This window comes from Centroberyx affinis, unplaced genomic scaffold (genome assembly GCF_046629955.1).
Source record: "Centroberyx affinis isolate AG114_WGS23_722 - 3 ecotype Tasmania unplaced genomic scaffold, CSIRO-AGI_Caff_v1 ptg001596l_1, whole genome shotgun sequence".
In the NCBI taxonomy this organism is placed as follows: Eukaryota; Metazoa; Chordata; class Actinopteri; order Beryciformes; family Berycidae; genus Centroberyx; species Centroberyx affinis.
Genome location: NW_027280043.1, coordinates 244,807 through 261,868, shown reverse-complemented (window position 1 = coordinate 261,868; position 17,062 = coordinate 244,807).

Here is a 17,062-nt window from a genome sequence, read left to right as displayed (position 1 = left end):
AAAGCATTGCTAGTAACGGAGAGAGCAAGAGGTCAAAGGGCACAAGGAGCGTAATATCATTCTCGTAGCTATGCAACTATGTAATGAGCGTTAACCTCCTAACCTGAAGTGACATCTAAAAATGAACAAGAGAAGGTTAGAAATTGCTCTGTTTGCGCTTGAATAAGAAGATGAGGAACCTAAATCTTAAATTAACGTTACTCACTGGGAAACGTACAAACTTCCCTCCAGGTGCTGCTAGTTTTTTCTCGGTCTCTCCGAAACATCAAGGTACACAAACCAAACCAAATAGCTGACAAAAGGTGCAGGCGTGTTAAAAAAAAAGCGTCCTATACAGTCGTAATGTAATGTAGTAAAATTCAGTCTACATAACATAACATTTCAGCAGATAACATCATAAGTTCTTACATTTTATGTTATTACTCTACGCAGTGAGTTGCAGTATTTTGGTGAATAATGTAATAACTTCAACTCGTACCAGTGCTGCCATCACTGTTTAGGTCTCTTAGAATTCAGGTGTCAGTTTTGGTGTAGCATCAGTTGATGATCTGAAGGCATCCATTAAAATGATTATTTTATTACATGTTGAAGTTCTGACATTATTCACCAAAACATTTGCAGCTCACTTTATAATGTACTAACCGACATAAAACGTTATGATTTATTCCATTATCTGAGCTATTCTCCACTGACCTGTTAGGGAGTGGCAGCTTGTACAGCCTGAGTGGGCGAGAGAGAGAGAAAGAGAGAGGGAGAGAGAGAGAGAGAGAGAGACACTGTATGCACTCCCAGCCAGAGAGACCACCATTACCTCTTCCACTGGCAGAAATTCAGAGCAATATAAAGCATTCTTTCCTAAAATCACCAGCAAATATAATATAAAAGCCCTCACAGACTAATCCAAGATCCAATACCTTCTGGGAGAAAACCCAAAACGCTCATTTCAGTGCAGCACAATACGTGGCAAGCTGCCAGAGTCTGAGGGACGGCCAACGGAAAGGCAAGTCAAGCACGTCAAACCCATATGTCCCAGGATGTCTAATACCCACCCAGGGGCTGTAATAGCCATCCAGTTGGATAAATATTAAATTTATGGGAGAATCAGCCCAAATAAGACTGGTAAATATGTTTTGTATCGTTAACCCTTTAACAGTGGCCTGGAGAAGTGACGGAAGAAAATATTCTACTTTAAATCATCATCACTAGCAACCCAAATAACAGCCCCCAATATTTTTCTGGTCACTCATTGATATTTATAATGATTTTACTTTGTGTATTGAGGCTTTGCACTGGCATCAAAATTGGCGTCATCATGGAGGTACAGTATACTGTATATTGGAGAATTAGCTGTGCACAAATAATGTCAGAATATAACAAGAGATAAAAGAGATACCTGAAAAAGATTGTTGTGGTGTGGCTCTAGATCCATTCAGTACGTAAAAGTGAATAGTCTGATGAGGTGGATTTGTTTCCAAATGTAGGTTACTGTGACACAGTAAACTGTCTTGTCTTTAGCCCTAGTCTCTACTCCAAAACACTCAGAGTTGTAGCTTGAGAAGAGTCAGCTCAGTTAACCTGAACAAACTGTTAGCTAGCTAACTAGCCAGCAAACACACTGATGTTAATGTGAACATGCAGCTACTAGCCACTACTAATGCCAATCTCAAAACCCATCGTCTATCGGTCTGACGACGATTAGACTCGATTAGACATCCAGGCCAAGACTTCCTCTTCCGTGCGCCGGTCATTGTTTACAGTCTGATTAGCAACTTGAGACGCGAGAATGGAGTTGGAGTTGAGAGACGACATCTGATATCTGTTTGTAGAGATTAGCTGAAATGTCGTCTGGACTTAAAACACCTACAAAAAGTATTGATGTTTGTGTATTGTGTGGAGAAACGTTCGACTCGTGTAATAAAAGAAACAAGTCAAGTTGCTAATCGGACTGTAAACAATGACCGGCGCATGGAAGAGGAAGTCTTGGCCCGGATGTCCGCTGGCTACACCGGAAACCCCTAAATATTGGCCGTCTCCCCCAGAGTCTAATCGTCGTCAGACCGACAGACGATGGGTTCAGAGGTTGCAACTAACACTAACTAGCTTCTACTAGATATGTTAGCTAGTGTGCTGATCAGATGTGTTAACAACAAGACAGTGATGGTTAGCTGACCAGACACTAGCCAGATAACATTGATCCGTTGGCCCAACGGTGGCAATGGTCAGCATCGGTCGTTGGCATTAGGTCGGAAAAACAGCATAAAGATAAATACATAATTGGTGGGGGGTCAGGAAAAAATTGTAATTTAAAACAAATTTCCTGCATTTCTACACCACCTAACCTCTTGGATTAAGTCAAGAATCAGCAACCCTGTATAATGTTAACCAAAAATGTAAAATGATGTTATATTACTAGATTTCAGCATTGAGGTGCTTACCCAGTTTCCATATCCTTTAATAGTTTTCTATTCCTTTTGCTATTATTACTGTCACTCCTATTACTTAAGATCTGTGCAGTTGGGGAAAACATCATGGTTAGTCGGTTCAAAGTGGCTGCAGAGTGGGACCGCTGCTCCTGACAGTGTGAGTGAGTTATGACTCCCTGTGCTGATCGATTAAGGAGCGCCGTCAGGATGAGGCTAAGATTTGTTTTTTCCCCTAATGCATTTTTTTCTCTGTCAAAATTAGCTTGAACGCTGCTGTGTGACAAGGTTTGGTTAAGTTACTTTAAAAATATATTCCTCCCTCCCACCTCATCCAAACTGTAATCAGTAATGTAATTACCCAACTCGTATTAGTTTCAATTACTTTCAGATTACATTGCCATATTTGAGGTACAAAGGTACAGATAAGAAAAAGTGAAAAATTACAGAGTTCAAGAAATTTATTTCAGGTTTGCATACAAACAAATTTTCTTCTCCGCCACATTTTATAAAGACTCAGAACAGCTGCCACTGTTTAAACAGCCGTCTGAGATTCTAGCTGTGACTTTCACAGTATTCCCATAAGTTATCCTCTAATCTGTAAAAAGAATATATTATTTTTTAGGTAATGTGACCAAATACAGTACAGTTGTTTTGTATTTAGAATATGTAATGCTGTTATAATAATTTCGTGAGGCACTAATACTAAAGAAATGTATGTTACTTTATATATATATATATTTTCAATTTGTTTTTATCGTTCCAGGTCAAGTGGTAGTATATCTAAATCCATCCATCCTTCTCTCGGTGCTGACTGTCGTCTTTTCCAGTAGCAACAACAAAAAAAAAGAAAACAGTGCTTCTCTCCTGATTCATCTGATTCATCACTGACTGTCATTCAATTAACTGGAGAGCGGAGAGGAGAGGAGGGGAGAGGAGAGGAGAGATAGAGAATGAGAGGGTAGAAAACAGAGGCAGAGGAGCTTGGCCGCAAAGAAAGAACGGAGGAAAGAAAGAAAGAGGTGGGATAGGCTGAATGTGAATGGTCCAAGTTGATAAAGATATGCTGTAGCAGAAAAGGTGATGAGACAGGGCAAGAGAGAGAGAGGAGAGAGGAGAGAACGAAAAGAGAGAGATGAAGAGGTACTGTAGATAGATGAAGTTAGATAACCAAAGTGGGTCAGCTCAGCGTCCAGCTTGAATAAAGCAGCTCCTTAAACACAGCCTCGGCTGATCTGACACTATGATATACAGCGCAGCCTGGGAGACGGACAGAGACGCAGACAGAGACAGAATACACTCTATTACAAGTTACATTAATTAACAGAGAACGAGGTATTAAAAACAACCGTCTGAGCAGTCTAGAAAATACACCGTGCAGCCTCTCTCCTCGGTAAGAAGAAACATCACGCAAGAAATCAAAACCACACGTTCAGAGGGGAAAAAGTGTATCAAAAGCCAACTTTGTGAATCCCAATTCACAAAGCAAACACAAGATATCTAGGTAATCCTGTAAGGAGGCTCCACCCACAGTCCACCAGGCTGCTGTCCCTACTCCAGTTAAGTTCGTATTCAGGTTAAGCTGTTTACATGCATCTTTGAAAACCTTGCAACTGAGTGTCCCTGTGCCATGAATAAACCAATTAACACAATATTCCTGTCCGCAGAGAGAATGGTCGGCCTGCAAAAATAGTATGAAAAAGTGCAGCCGCCATGCAGCAATCTCTGCAATTTTTTTTGTATTGTTCCATCAAAATGTAGGCTACCCATAATTCTGTGTGAGACTGAGTTTGCGCAGATGGTAAAAAACAAAAATGAAGTTTGTTTCTATGTCACAGTAACCTGTTTCATATGGGAGTAAGCCAGCCATCTGAGTTAGGATGTATACATGAGTTGACTGAACTAGATTATTTAGAGTTACCGGATTGAGAACAGAAGTTTCCTTGTTTTCCCAAAATTGCCAATTTGGCCAATCCTGAGACAAATTTCATCATCATCATCATCATCATCTTTTTCTGGCACTGTGTTTTGGGCCAAAGATGACCACAGTGAGAAAAAACCTGCCCCTGAACCTGAAACCAATCCTGCAACAACCTAAAGTAGCAGTGGCTAACTCTGGACAGTAACTCTGGTGTTTGAGGGAGTTTCCATTAATACATACAGTCAGGGCTTGAAATTAACTTTTTTGATCACCAGCCAATATGGCTACTAGATTTTAAAGTTACCAGCCAATCAGAATTTCCACTAGCCAAAATGTTTTTCTTGAAATAACCCAGATTATGAGCGCCACTGGGTTAATTTAAGCATTTAAGCAAGTATTAGTAAAAATAAAAGATATAGCATAATAAATCTATAAATTACTGTATTTCACTGATATTCATAAATTGCGTTGATTTCAAACTGTGTGGATTTCATCGATACGAGGCTCTTAACGGCGTCACTGTCCTCCAAAACACCCGTCTTGGCTTGATTGTCAAGCTCTGGAGGTGGCTCTTCACAGTTCTCCTGGTCTTTGACACTCACGACCCGATCGCCATTTGGCATTAAATGTCCTCATTTTTCGCCTTCTCCCCTCCTTTGTTTTCATTTTTAGACTTGCGGTCTCGCACAATCGATTCTACCACACATGCTTGGATGTAGCCGGTGGTTGTATTACACGTCACGACATAGTGTTCATGGGAAATGTAGGATTAGGACTAGAAGGATTGTTTCTGCAGCCTGCTTCAAATAGATGCAGTGATATTTAGAGCTTGGTTCATCACCAGCCAAATTAGCTAGTAACTTTACAATGTTACCTACCACAGTAAATTTTTACCTGCATTTGGCAGGTTGGCGGGTGTTAATTCCAATATACATACTTTAGATGCTAAAAACAAAATGTCATATATGTGTCCGCATTTGACCAAGGGTTTCTGGATATGGTTACTGTTACATTAAACAACCCTCCTAATCTGAGAAAGTGAACAAACAAGAGGGCCAGGGAATATTTCTTTTCTGAATTCATGAATTTAATGACAGAAATAAAGTAAGGTAAAGATGGGGAGTTAAAAAAGGAGTTGAAAATCAGAGGAGAGGATGCTGAGAGGAGGGCAAGAACGAGATGAGATGAAAAGAGGAGAGGAAAGAAGACAAGAGGAGAGGGGCAGAAGAGAGGAAAGAAGAGGAGAAGAGAGAGGGAAGAGAGAAGGGGAGAAGAGAAGGCGAGGAGAGGAGAGAGGAAAGAAGAGAGAAAAGAAGGTGAGGAGAGGAGAAGAGGACAAAAACAAAAAGAAAGGGGAGGAGAAGAAAAGAGGAGAAGGCAAGGAAGAGAAGAGGAGGTGAGGAGAGGACAAAATCGGGAAACGGGGAATAAAAAAGGAGAATGAAAAGCAGTTCAGAGGAAGGTGAAGAGCAGAGGAAAGGAGGAGAGGAAAGGAGGAGGGGTGAAGAAAGTTAAGAGCGGGACAGAAGGAGAGGTGGAGGAGGGAGGAAATAAGGTCAGATAGGAAGCGAGAGAGAGAGATAGCGAGACGGCGACAAGGAGACGAGCGAGGAGGAGCGAGCGAGAGATTGAAAGGCAGAGATAAGGAGGTGGAGGAAGGTGAAAAGGAGGAGAACAGGGACAGAGAGGGAGATAGATAGTGAGAGGGCAAGGGGGAGGAGGGTGGGAGGGAGGAGGAGGGAGGAGTGGCCTATTTTCCCTGTTCCCTCGCTCCTGGAGGGAGAGAGACCTTGGTACAGAAGGAGAGAGAGAGAGAGAGAGAGAGAGAGAGGAGCGTCCTCCTTAAACTCAGAACGGACACTCCTGTAGTGCGTGTATACGTGTGTGTGTGTGTGTGTGTGTGTGTGTGTGTGTGTGTGTATCTCAGTGCTCGTCTCTCCATATTGTGTGTATCAGTGTATGTGTGTGTGTGTGTGTGTGTGTGTGTGTGTGTGTGAGAGAGAGAGAGAGAGATTATATATCAGTGTGTTTATGTGTGTATTTTGCATGTGGGTATGTGTGTGTATCCGTGTCCCTTTTGTCTATACTTGTAATGTGTGTCTGTGTGTGTGTGTGTGTGTGTGTGTGTGTGTGTGTGTGTGTGTGTGTGTGTGTGTGTGTGTTGCTCCTGTACAGTAAGTAGACCAGGACACAGACAAACAGGCAGTGATAAAGTGACTGGATAAATCTGGCCTGCTCATCTCTCCTCCTTCATTCCCTCCCTCCTTTTCTTCCTCCCCCTCTCCTTCAATTCCTCCTTCCCTCCCTCTCTCCTTTCCTCCCCCACCCTCCCTCCTCATCTTTCCTTCCTTGCCTCTATCCTTCCCTCCCTCCCTCTGTCCATCTCTCCCTCTTCATTCCTTCTACCCTCCTTCCTTCCCTTTCCTTTTTTGCTCCCCCTCTCCTTCCCTCCCTCCCTCCTTCCCTCCTCCTCTTTCCTTCCATCTGTCCTGCTACCCCTCCTTCCTTCCCTGCATTCCTCCTCTTCTCTCCTTCTCTCACTCCTCATCTCCTCCTCATTCAATCCTCTCTCCCTGTCTCTCCCTCTCTCCTCCTATTCCTCTCTTTTCTTCTCGCTCTCTCTATATCCAAATTTTTTCACTCTCCCTCTCTCCTCTCAATCTCCATATTGCTTTCCCTCCTCCTCACTTGCTCTCTGCATTTCTTTTTCTGTCCTCCTCTCTCCCTTCATCTTTCTCTCTCTCTCTCCTTTATTCCCCTATCCCTCTCTCCTTTTCTCACCTCTATTTCTCTCTCTTTCTTCCCCCATGCTCTCTCTCTCTCTTTATCTTCTGCTTTCTCCCTCCTTTACTCTCTCTCTCTCTCTCTCTCTCTCTCTCTCTCTCTCTGCGGCTCTGATGTGGCTATAAATCTACTTTTATGTATTCCATAATCAATAATGGCCAAACTGAGTCACACTGTTTCATTTTATGCATGGTGACTTTCTGTGGCCCCTTTGTGTGTGTGTGTGTGTGTGTGTGTGTGTGTGTGTGAGTGTGTGCGTGTCTGTGTGGGAGAGAGAGAGAGAGAGAGAGAGAGAGGGAAAGTAGGTGAAGGAAGCATGAAGGTATATTTGTTTGTCCGCTCTGTCTTGACCTCAGCAGGACTAACCTGGATAAATAAAAGTTAACTGAAGGTTAAAGCTACAATCTGCAACTTTCCTCCTCCAGGCAGGAAGGAGGTGTGTTCTTAGTCCCGCCCCCCTGTCCTCAGCTGGTTGGACAGCAGGCGGACTGACAGGTCAGTTCCATGACGCCTCTAGTCTAGTTAGCTCAGATGATGCTAACGCTAAAAGCCACTTTGGACAGACAGGCAGAGGACTAGCAAGGCATCCATTTCCCAAGCTGCACATCCCACACAGCTAGACATGGTTTCTATAGGCAACTTCACACGCTGGCGGCCCCAAATGGCAGAGAGACGTCAGTAAACTAAATCTCTTCTTCTTATTGGATGGTGGAGGTGGAGGAGATGAAGCGGAGCGCTGCTCACTGCTGTTTAGGACAGTGATTCTCAACCTTTTTCATATCAAGGACCCCTAATTTAGTCCACATTAGAGCCATGGACCCCATTTTATCTCTCGGACCCAAATCTGAGAATATTTTTATTGTTAGATATGATTTTGTCGAGAAAACTAAATCTATATTGTAGGTAGAGAGGTGATCAAAACAGTCATTCTTCTACATTCTCTAATTGTGTTAACTTCTTGTAAATGAAATAATGCTGACGTTTAACAATTCATCAATTTGCTGGGGACCCCTTGGAACTCCCTCAAGGACCCCTGTTGGACCCCACGTTGAGAACCACTGGTTTAGGAGACAGTCTGTCTTTTGCTCTTAAAGAATAACTAAACCCTAGCCTGATATTTAGACTGAATCACCATTTGGTTCCCACTCCTTTATTCAGCCTTAGATTGCCTCCTAGTTAGCTGTTTTCTGTGTGTGTGTGTGTGTGTGGGGGGGGGGGGGGGGTTGATTTTCTCTGAGCCAATCACTAGTGACTGACGTATCCGTCCACTCTGACATACTTCAGTCACACTGATGCTGCAGCCAGTTAGCCTCTACATCCATGGTTAGCCAGTGGATTTACCAACTTTGATAAAAATATTGTCTTTGCAAAGACAATATGCTGGATAAGGGGGAGATTCCAACAAATCTATTGTGCCCTAATGCCAATGAAAACCTCTCGCATGGACGGTTCCAATTTTAGTCCCGCCCCCAAAGGTGCTGATTGGCTGGATTACTTCTCAGAGCGAGAACAAGTGGGCAGGACGCGATTCAGGAGTGGAACCAGGCTAACTAAACCCAAACCCAAGTGTTACTTGGGTTTTGATTCCTCACTTCCCGTGGGCAGCCATGACTTCCCACCAAGAAACACACCGACTCCACAATTTAATTTGGGCAAACAGGGCAAATCTACAGCGTCTCAATTAGTGGGGATGGGACACTCTTCTCTGTTGCAGCAGCAATTTGTAATTTAGGCTGATGAGACCGGTGTATTTTTACGTGGAAATCTTGCCTAGTGCAGCGTTAATGTATTTTAAAGCCATTGAAAGTTTAAACTCATTTACTGTGTCAATATATCACAAACCCTATGAATGTGTATGAGTGTGTGTGTGTGTTGTAAATGTCCCCAGCGAGAAGGTTTCATTGAGAAAAAGCTGAGGCAGGAAGGGAAGGGCGGTGCCCTCACTAAACGGGAGTGGCTGGCAGCCGGCCAATCGCAAAGAGGGGGCGACCCTGAGTGACAGCCAGAGAGAGAGAGAGAGAGAGAAAGAGGGAGAAGAGAGAAAGAAAGGGAGAGGGAAAAGGAGAGAGCAAGAGACGAAGGAAAGAGGGCCGAGAGAAAGAGAAAGAGAGAGAGAGAGAGAGAGAGTGGCGTATAGTAAAGAGCTCATAAGACAGACAAACAGAAAGAACAAAGCAACAGTAAACATGTCGTCCCATATGAATGATGCAGTCTCCCTCTGGACCAATCAGTAATCAATATGTCACCTTGTTTGAACCTGTAATTGTAGCGCCCCCCTTGGGCCAATCAGGGTAATTTTGAAAATGCTGAAACGCAGTGGTGAGATGCATCATTCAGATAAAAAAAGAAACGCATTGCAGATGCCTTAATCAGGGTGTCAATTTGAATATTTTTTATACTTTCAACATGCATTAGCCACTATAATAAAGGCTTTTGGCATTGAGATGTGTCGTTTGTCTGTTTTTTTTACCCTCGTTGGAAGGAGGTTATGTTTTCACCCGTCTGATTGTCTGTTTGTCTGTTTGTTAGAAAAATACTCCAGTAGCAAACAGATTTGGCTGAAATTTGGTGGACAGATCGCCTTCGGCCCAAGGATCAGTCGACTCGATTTTGGCGACGATTCAGATCTGAGATTTCTGCCATGAGACAGTTCTAGCTTTTCAGCCGTAACTATTATGCTGCGTTCATGTACTGGTGGAGAAAGTGTGACATTCGGGACTTCACATGCTATTTTCTTTGGAATATCAAAGCCGGAAGACAAACGATAAACAAACATAAACCATTATGGAGGCTGCAGCTTTGCAGTTGGAGAATGCTTCAGCGTTGGCAGAGGTTTGCGCTCCACAGAGTGCCTTCTGGTTGCAATTTGATTTCAGGGGGAACAGGTGTAGGAAATAAAATAGAACACTGTGTCCTTTGCCCTGAATATCACAGTGGAGTATTCAGTAAAGGATCTTCATGTGATCATGTCCTGAGCACATGAAGAAGTCATGCAGCTGTCATGAGTGCATGTACGACTTCCACATGATATTAGAAGTTTAGCCCTCAGACTAGTGTTCGTTGTTAGAGGCAATGATGTAAGAAGAGACTTTATGTTAGTGTGTATTGTAGAACTGGTTTTGACATATATTAGCATATTACATTAGCCATATATTGATTTCTTAGAAAAGGATGAACAAAGCAACTATACACACTGAAGTGTATAAAGAAACCAGTGGTGGAAACTACTGGTAACTAAGTACATTTACTCAAGTACTGTACTTAAGTACAATTTTGAGGTACTTGTAGTTACTTTGTACTTATACTCCACTACATTTTAGAGGGAAATATTGTACTTTTTACTCCATTACATTTATTTCACAGCTACAGTTACTAGTTACTTTTCAGATCAATATTTTATATTGATCTTTATAAAATAACTATAAAATAGCATTGTTATAGATTAGACTACCCAAAAGTATAGCTAAATTGTTAAGATTAGCTTCACGTTGACAACTTTAAAATGCTGCTTACATGTACATGTATGTCAATAAAGCAGGATTAATATTCCAATAATTTATGAAAAATATAACTCTCTAAATGGGGACAGTTTGCATAATGAGTACGTTTACTTTGATACTCTAAGTACATTTTGCTGCCAATACTTATGTACTTTTACTTAAGTAAGATTTTGAATGCAGGACTTTTACTTGTAATGGAGTATCTTTACATTGTTGTATTGCTACTTTTACGTAAGTAAAAGATCTCAGTACTTCTTCCACCACTGAAAGAAACTGACATTTCTACCCTTTGTCAGAGAATATCCTGCAGCCTACTGAAGTGTTTGTGCTGAAAGTTTTCTCTCCAGACATGTCTGAATAAAGAATCCACAGAAGACTCTTGTGCGAGGTTAAAAAATGGTTGTGTCCAAATCTCCACCCCGCCACCACCATCATCCCCCTGCACCCCCTCTCTCCAGCCACAACCCCAGACACACCATGGCAAACCAGCAAGCTCTCCTCTCCAAGCTGCAGAATGGCTGTGTCATTATCGGCAGATAGCCATGATTAAGGCTATTAGCTAATTGATAGGCTGACTGTGTTGGGCTGACACAACAACACCGCTGAAATACACCCAGCTTCTCCCATCATCTCTTCTGACTCCTGGAGATAGACGATGAAATATTGTGAAGTTTTCCTTTAAAAGCCAAACCTCAAGAGTTGCTGAGCGAGATATTGCATACCTAGAGAATAAAGAGGAGAATTTGATTTCCTAACTTTTACCTTTTACGCTTTAATTTTGGGAGTAGAGCAGCACATAGGTCTAAAAATTGCTGAAAATGCAAGCCTGCCCTCACATGCCAAAATGGGAATGGGGTCTAATGGAAATGGTATAGATGATGCAGCCAACTAAACCCCCCCCCCCCCCCCCCCCCACTGGGCCACTACCCAAAATCCTCTACTTCCATGCCCAAGGGTTGATTTAAAGCACTTCCATTGAATTATTATATTAAGTGGAAATAGGAATTTGTTTCTTGGCATTTCCCTCTGAGACACTGTACTCATACTGTAAACAGTTCAGCAGACGGGTCCGAGTCCCGGGGTTCAGGCTGAGCGTCTTGCTTCAGCCAGGATGATCATATTGGCAGTTGCAGGGATCAAACCATAGACTGTAAAGACAGATGGACGTAGTGAGTGTGACATCATCCACTGGCTTCTGAAGGACCGCTTTGACGCCTGGAGATTGGGGTAACGGTCGCCGCCATGTTGAGTTTTTTTGGAGCCAGAACAACCAAAGAGAGGCCGAGGGTGGAGTCTGGGTCTTCTGCAGACCCGCATGAATGAATGAATGAATGAATGAATGAATATGAATGAATATTTTATTTTCGTGTCTGGTCATTTACATGACCCATCCCTCATGGAATTATTCAGACACATTAACTAACAACAAACCAAACATTCTGGCATGTTAACCCACCATCATCTAACAGCACAATACATAGATATCACCCAAACGTAAATATAAACATAAACATAAACATAAACCTCCCACAAATAACGCTCCAGGAGATATCCCACAATGGAAAAAACAGCAAATATACAAACATACAAACACTAACACTAGCCCCCTAAGCACAAGACACAATACACAAATCCAAACAGGACAAAATCTGCATCCATTAGTGCCAAACACTGTATATTTGATCCAGTTCATAAACCAATAGTTTGCAATCCATATAGAATAGAGTATGAGGAATTTATCTATCATATGTTACTTTTCTCCTCCTATCCCATGCTTTAGAGAGATATTCAGAGAATGCAAAAACATTATCAAAAGCAACTCCGCCTACTATTGGCCCGTAATCGGCGACCTGTCAATCAAACGGATATAAAACCCTGTTTTATATCCGTTATATCCTGTTAATGACACAATTATTTTGAAAATCGCCTTAAGGACACACATTAGAAGAAGTGAAATCAGCTGCTGAGACCAGAACCCCTTGTCGAAAAAATGTGCGTGCATGGTGTAAATGTTGTTTATTTTTTTTAGGATAATGCCTACTCTTCCCTACTCTTTTAAAATGATTTTGGTTTTAATAGTACACAGTAGAGCAACACCTCAGACAGAAGGAGCCGGTTCCCAGTGGGTCGCTCCTCATTAAACTAAAGGATGAATCGATGAATTCCTAAACCCTCTGTTTATCCAGGAGAGGGTTTCTGCTGAGCACCCAAGCTCTTTTGCAGAAAAGCTTCACAATCTGCTGCTTCACATTCATTTACATTTACACACGTTCACACCTGGGGCCTTCCCAGTATAACCACAGTCTGCTGCTGTCGGCCACTGAGCCAAGTTGAAGGTCAGGGACACCTTAGATGTTAAAGGAAAAATCCACCCTAAAACACTTTGGTGTATTTTTCTTATTCCCCTGGATAACTGGCCAAACAGATGATGTCAAGTCCAGATGTTTCCAGCAGCTACAGTGGAGTTTGATATGAGAAATGTTTCAGGATCTAAAACCTCAGCGGTAAACTTCAGGTTTTGGTGTCAGTCCCTCAGAATCAAAAAGCGAGGACTTCTTTCTAGAGCCGCCATTTTGCAACCAAGAGACGTTCAACAATCATACAGGGAGAAATCCATCGTAGAAGAGGCAGAGAGACCAGTTTCTTCACCCACAGGAGCAGGAGAGAGATCAGAATGCAATGCAGCAGAGAGACAGGTTGTGTTTTGAGTAAAGGGGAGAGTCACTCACTTTTTTTAAGACTGGAAAAACTCTCGCTCCTCTAAAACCCACAGCTGAATGCAACAAGTTCAAGGCATTTTGGGAAATGTAGGAAGTGATAGATGAGGCAGGCTGAGGGAAAGTGGGTTCACCAAAAAAAAGTAAATTCCAACACTTCATCTCTCTCCCTCTCTCTCAAAATAACTCCTGGAATGCAATGAACATCACAAATTTATGATTTATAACAGTGTAAGAGGATCTATGTAACCTTTGACCATCACCACCTTTAAAGTGAATGAAGAACCTCCTGCTTGAAAATACTTCTGCTTTCAGGTGGTAAAAACTATTTGGGAACTTGGGATTTTGCTGATGAACCCCAACTTCTCTGACTTCTTGAGCAAGGAAACACCTGTAGTTAGTGAGTCAAATATTCATTTAAATTCAAATTAACAGAATGAAGGAATTTCATCACAATAAGGACACAACTATGTGCTGGATTTTTGTTTTGTTTTTGACATTGCAATGTTTAGTTTGCTGTAAAGCATGGATTCAGATGTATCACTCACTTTACGTAAATGCAGTGCTGGAATGTAACTAAGTGCATTTACTCAAGTACTGTACTTAAGTACAATTTAGAGGTACTTGTACTTTACTTGAGTATTTCCATTTCATGCTACTTTATACTTATACTCCACTACATTTCAGAGGGAAATATTATACTTTTTACTCGACTACATTTATTTGACAGCTTTAGCTACTAGTTACTTTGCAGTTTTAGATTATTAATACAAAATATAAATCAACTAACAAATTCTGATATATTTTTATAGGTTAAGCTACCCAGCCAGCAGTATATAAAGTAATTAAAATTAGCTCCACCTTTACCAGCTGCAACATTAATGTGATGAACACATATATGATTCTGAAACGGGCCATTCTGCATACTTTTGCTACTTTAAGTATATTTTGATGCTGATACTTTTGTACTTTGACTTAAGTAAGATTTTGAATGCAGGACTTCTACTTGTAACAAAGTATTTTTACACTGTGGTATTGCTACTTTTACTTAAGTCAAAGATATGAATACTTCTTCCACCACTGCGTACATGTGTGTTAAGAGTGAAAAAGCTGGGAATAATTATCAGGAACAACAAAAGTCTACAGAAAACTTCAATCATGGCGTTGACTGTTTCAAACGACCATGTGAACACTTTGAAGTCGTTGCTTTTCACTGTCAAGTCCTTCCCATGATTATTCCCATATGACATGAAGGCAGCATTAAATGGTGTGTGTGTGTGTGTGTGTGTGTGTTACATCAGCAGTGTGATTCTGGGCCAGTGGATTGTGGTAAAACATGGTACTGCATCTAGATAGAAATGGGAGACACCCTGCCTAGATCTGACACACACACACACACACACACACACACACACACACTCACACTCACAGGTCTACCATTGAGCATATGTTTGTGTCTGCTGACACCTAGTGGTGAAAAGTGGTGCATGCATTTATGATCAGCTCTTTTACCATCAATACTGTTATCAACATCAACTGTGAAAAACTGCAACAACAACAAAATCACATCAGTGACAGGGGTATCTAATGCTGTGTGTGTGTGTGTGTGTGTGTGTGTGTGTGTGTGAGAGAGAGAGAGAGAGAGAGAGAGAGAGGATGTATGTGTACATTTGCAAGGGAGGCGCTGTGTGTGTGTGTGTGTGTGAGAAAATGTGTGTGTGTGTCTGTGCCGTCTCTACGCTATAGCGCTTTCAGGTGGTAGAAAATAGGTCAGCTAACTGTGGAGCGCTCAGTTTCTCACACACACACACTCTCTCTCTCTCTCTCTCTCTCACACACACACACACACATGCTGAAGCAGTGGTTACTGTTACTGCACCATAATTACTGATGGCTCATCTCTCTGCTCTGTCTCTGTCTCTCCATCTCCTCTCTCTATTGTTTTCTCATTCTCTTTATTTTAACACCACAGCTCTCTCTCTCTCTCTCTCTCTCTCTCTCCTCTCACTCTCTCTGTCTCTCTGTCTCTCTCTCTCTCTCCATATTTTGCCACTTGCTCTATTGTCTCCTTAAAGGATTCATCTTTACGTCTTCAGGTGTTTCTCTCTTTTCGCCTTTCTCTTTCCTCTCTCTCCTGTCCTGTGCCATCACTCTTTCTTTGAACTTCTCCCTTCTTTTATCTCTCTCTCTCTCTCTCTCTCTCTCTCTCTCTCTCTCCTCTGTCCTACTCCTATTATACTCTATTCCTTGTGAGAGAGGACAGTAACAGAAGAGTAAAAAAAAAGAGGCACAGTGGAGAGAAGACAAATTAGATGAATAAAATACTGTAAAACAAAGGAACTGAGAATGGGATGAGAGTGATTGGCAGAGGGGTGTGTGTGTGTGTGTGTGTGTGTGTGTGCGTGCATGCGTGTGTGTGTTTTCCCTTCATATTTGAAAATATTTTACCGGAAAATCTCCTTATGTCGAGTCTGTAAAGACATTATGAACAATGTATGCTGTATCATTACGATGTGAATTGCAGTTTTGATTTATATTTTCTTTACAATATTATATTTGGCATTATTTGCTTTATTGGAAAGAGACAGAGGGGGGTGATGTGACAAAGGTCAGTGAGACTGCTGGGTTTAAAAATGACTTGGTAACACTTTGCTTGAAGTGCATTGTGTTGCATAGCAAGGAAATTATAATCCTATTAAAAATATAGCATTAACCATCCAGATGCCCCCATAAAATATTCAACCCCCTATATTTTGTACATTGTGTTTATTATATCAAGCTTTGATTATAAAATTAGCATTCACTCATATTTTCTTTTTATAATACACTTATGACGCTTTATAAAACTTGAAAACAAGCACATTTTTGTACATCATGTGCATGTGCTGTAACTTTCATACGTTGCTGTTCTTCATATTCTCATACAGTATTCCTCTCATTTGTTACATATATTTTTTTTATTTAAAAAAATTTAATTGATATGGGGAGATTCCATGAGAAAATGAATCTGCCTCTACACAGGAGCCGTCTGCACTATCAGAAACTAAACAGGTGAATTAAAATGTTTCTACATGGGCAGACGAGACAATACAGACAACAGAAATCAGAAGTCACTATAAACAGTCACAACTATATATACATTCAGTGTTTCCAGTAAGGTTTTAAGATCATCCAAAGGGAATAGGAAATCCATTTACTCATAGAACTTACACTGTTATATATCATCAATCTGTGATGTTCAATGCATTCCAGGAGTTATTCTGTAATAAAATGTTGTAATTTACCTTTTTCCCCTTCAACCTGCCGGTCTACTTCTACTTCCGTTAATCATTTCCTACAATTCCCAGAATGCCTTTCGACAACCCCAAAAGAAAGGGCGGAAACTTGTTGCATTTAGCGGTGTAAAGTCAGCTTGATAATGGATATTCTTTGGATATTCGTCTTTCCAAGAGGCTTCAAAGCAGCAGCGGCTCCATGTATGTAGATAATGTTCCTGTAATCTACAGCTAACATGAAAGCAGACTGAACACTTCCTGTTATCATGTGAAAAACACGCTCCGTTACTGTAGAGGCAACTTCCCTTTCACTTTCATAGTTAACTGTTTTTCATCAGTCCAAGATGGATCCCTTCCTATCAGTTTTCCATGAGAGCTGCTGATAAGGAAGTCTTGCTTCCTGGAAAACTGCATACACTTTTTGTTTTATCTGCACTTAGAACTA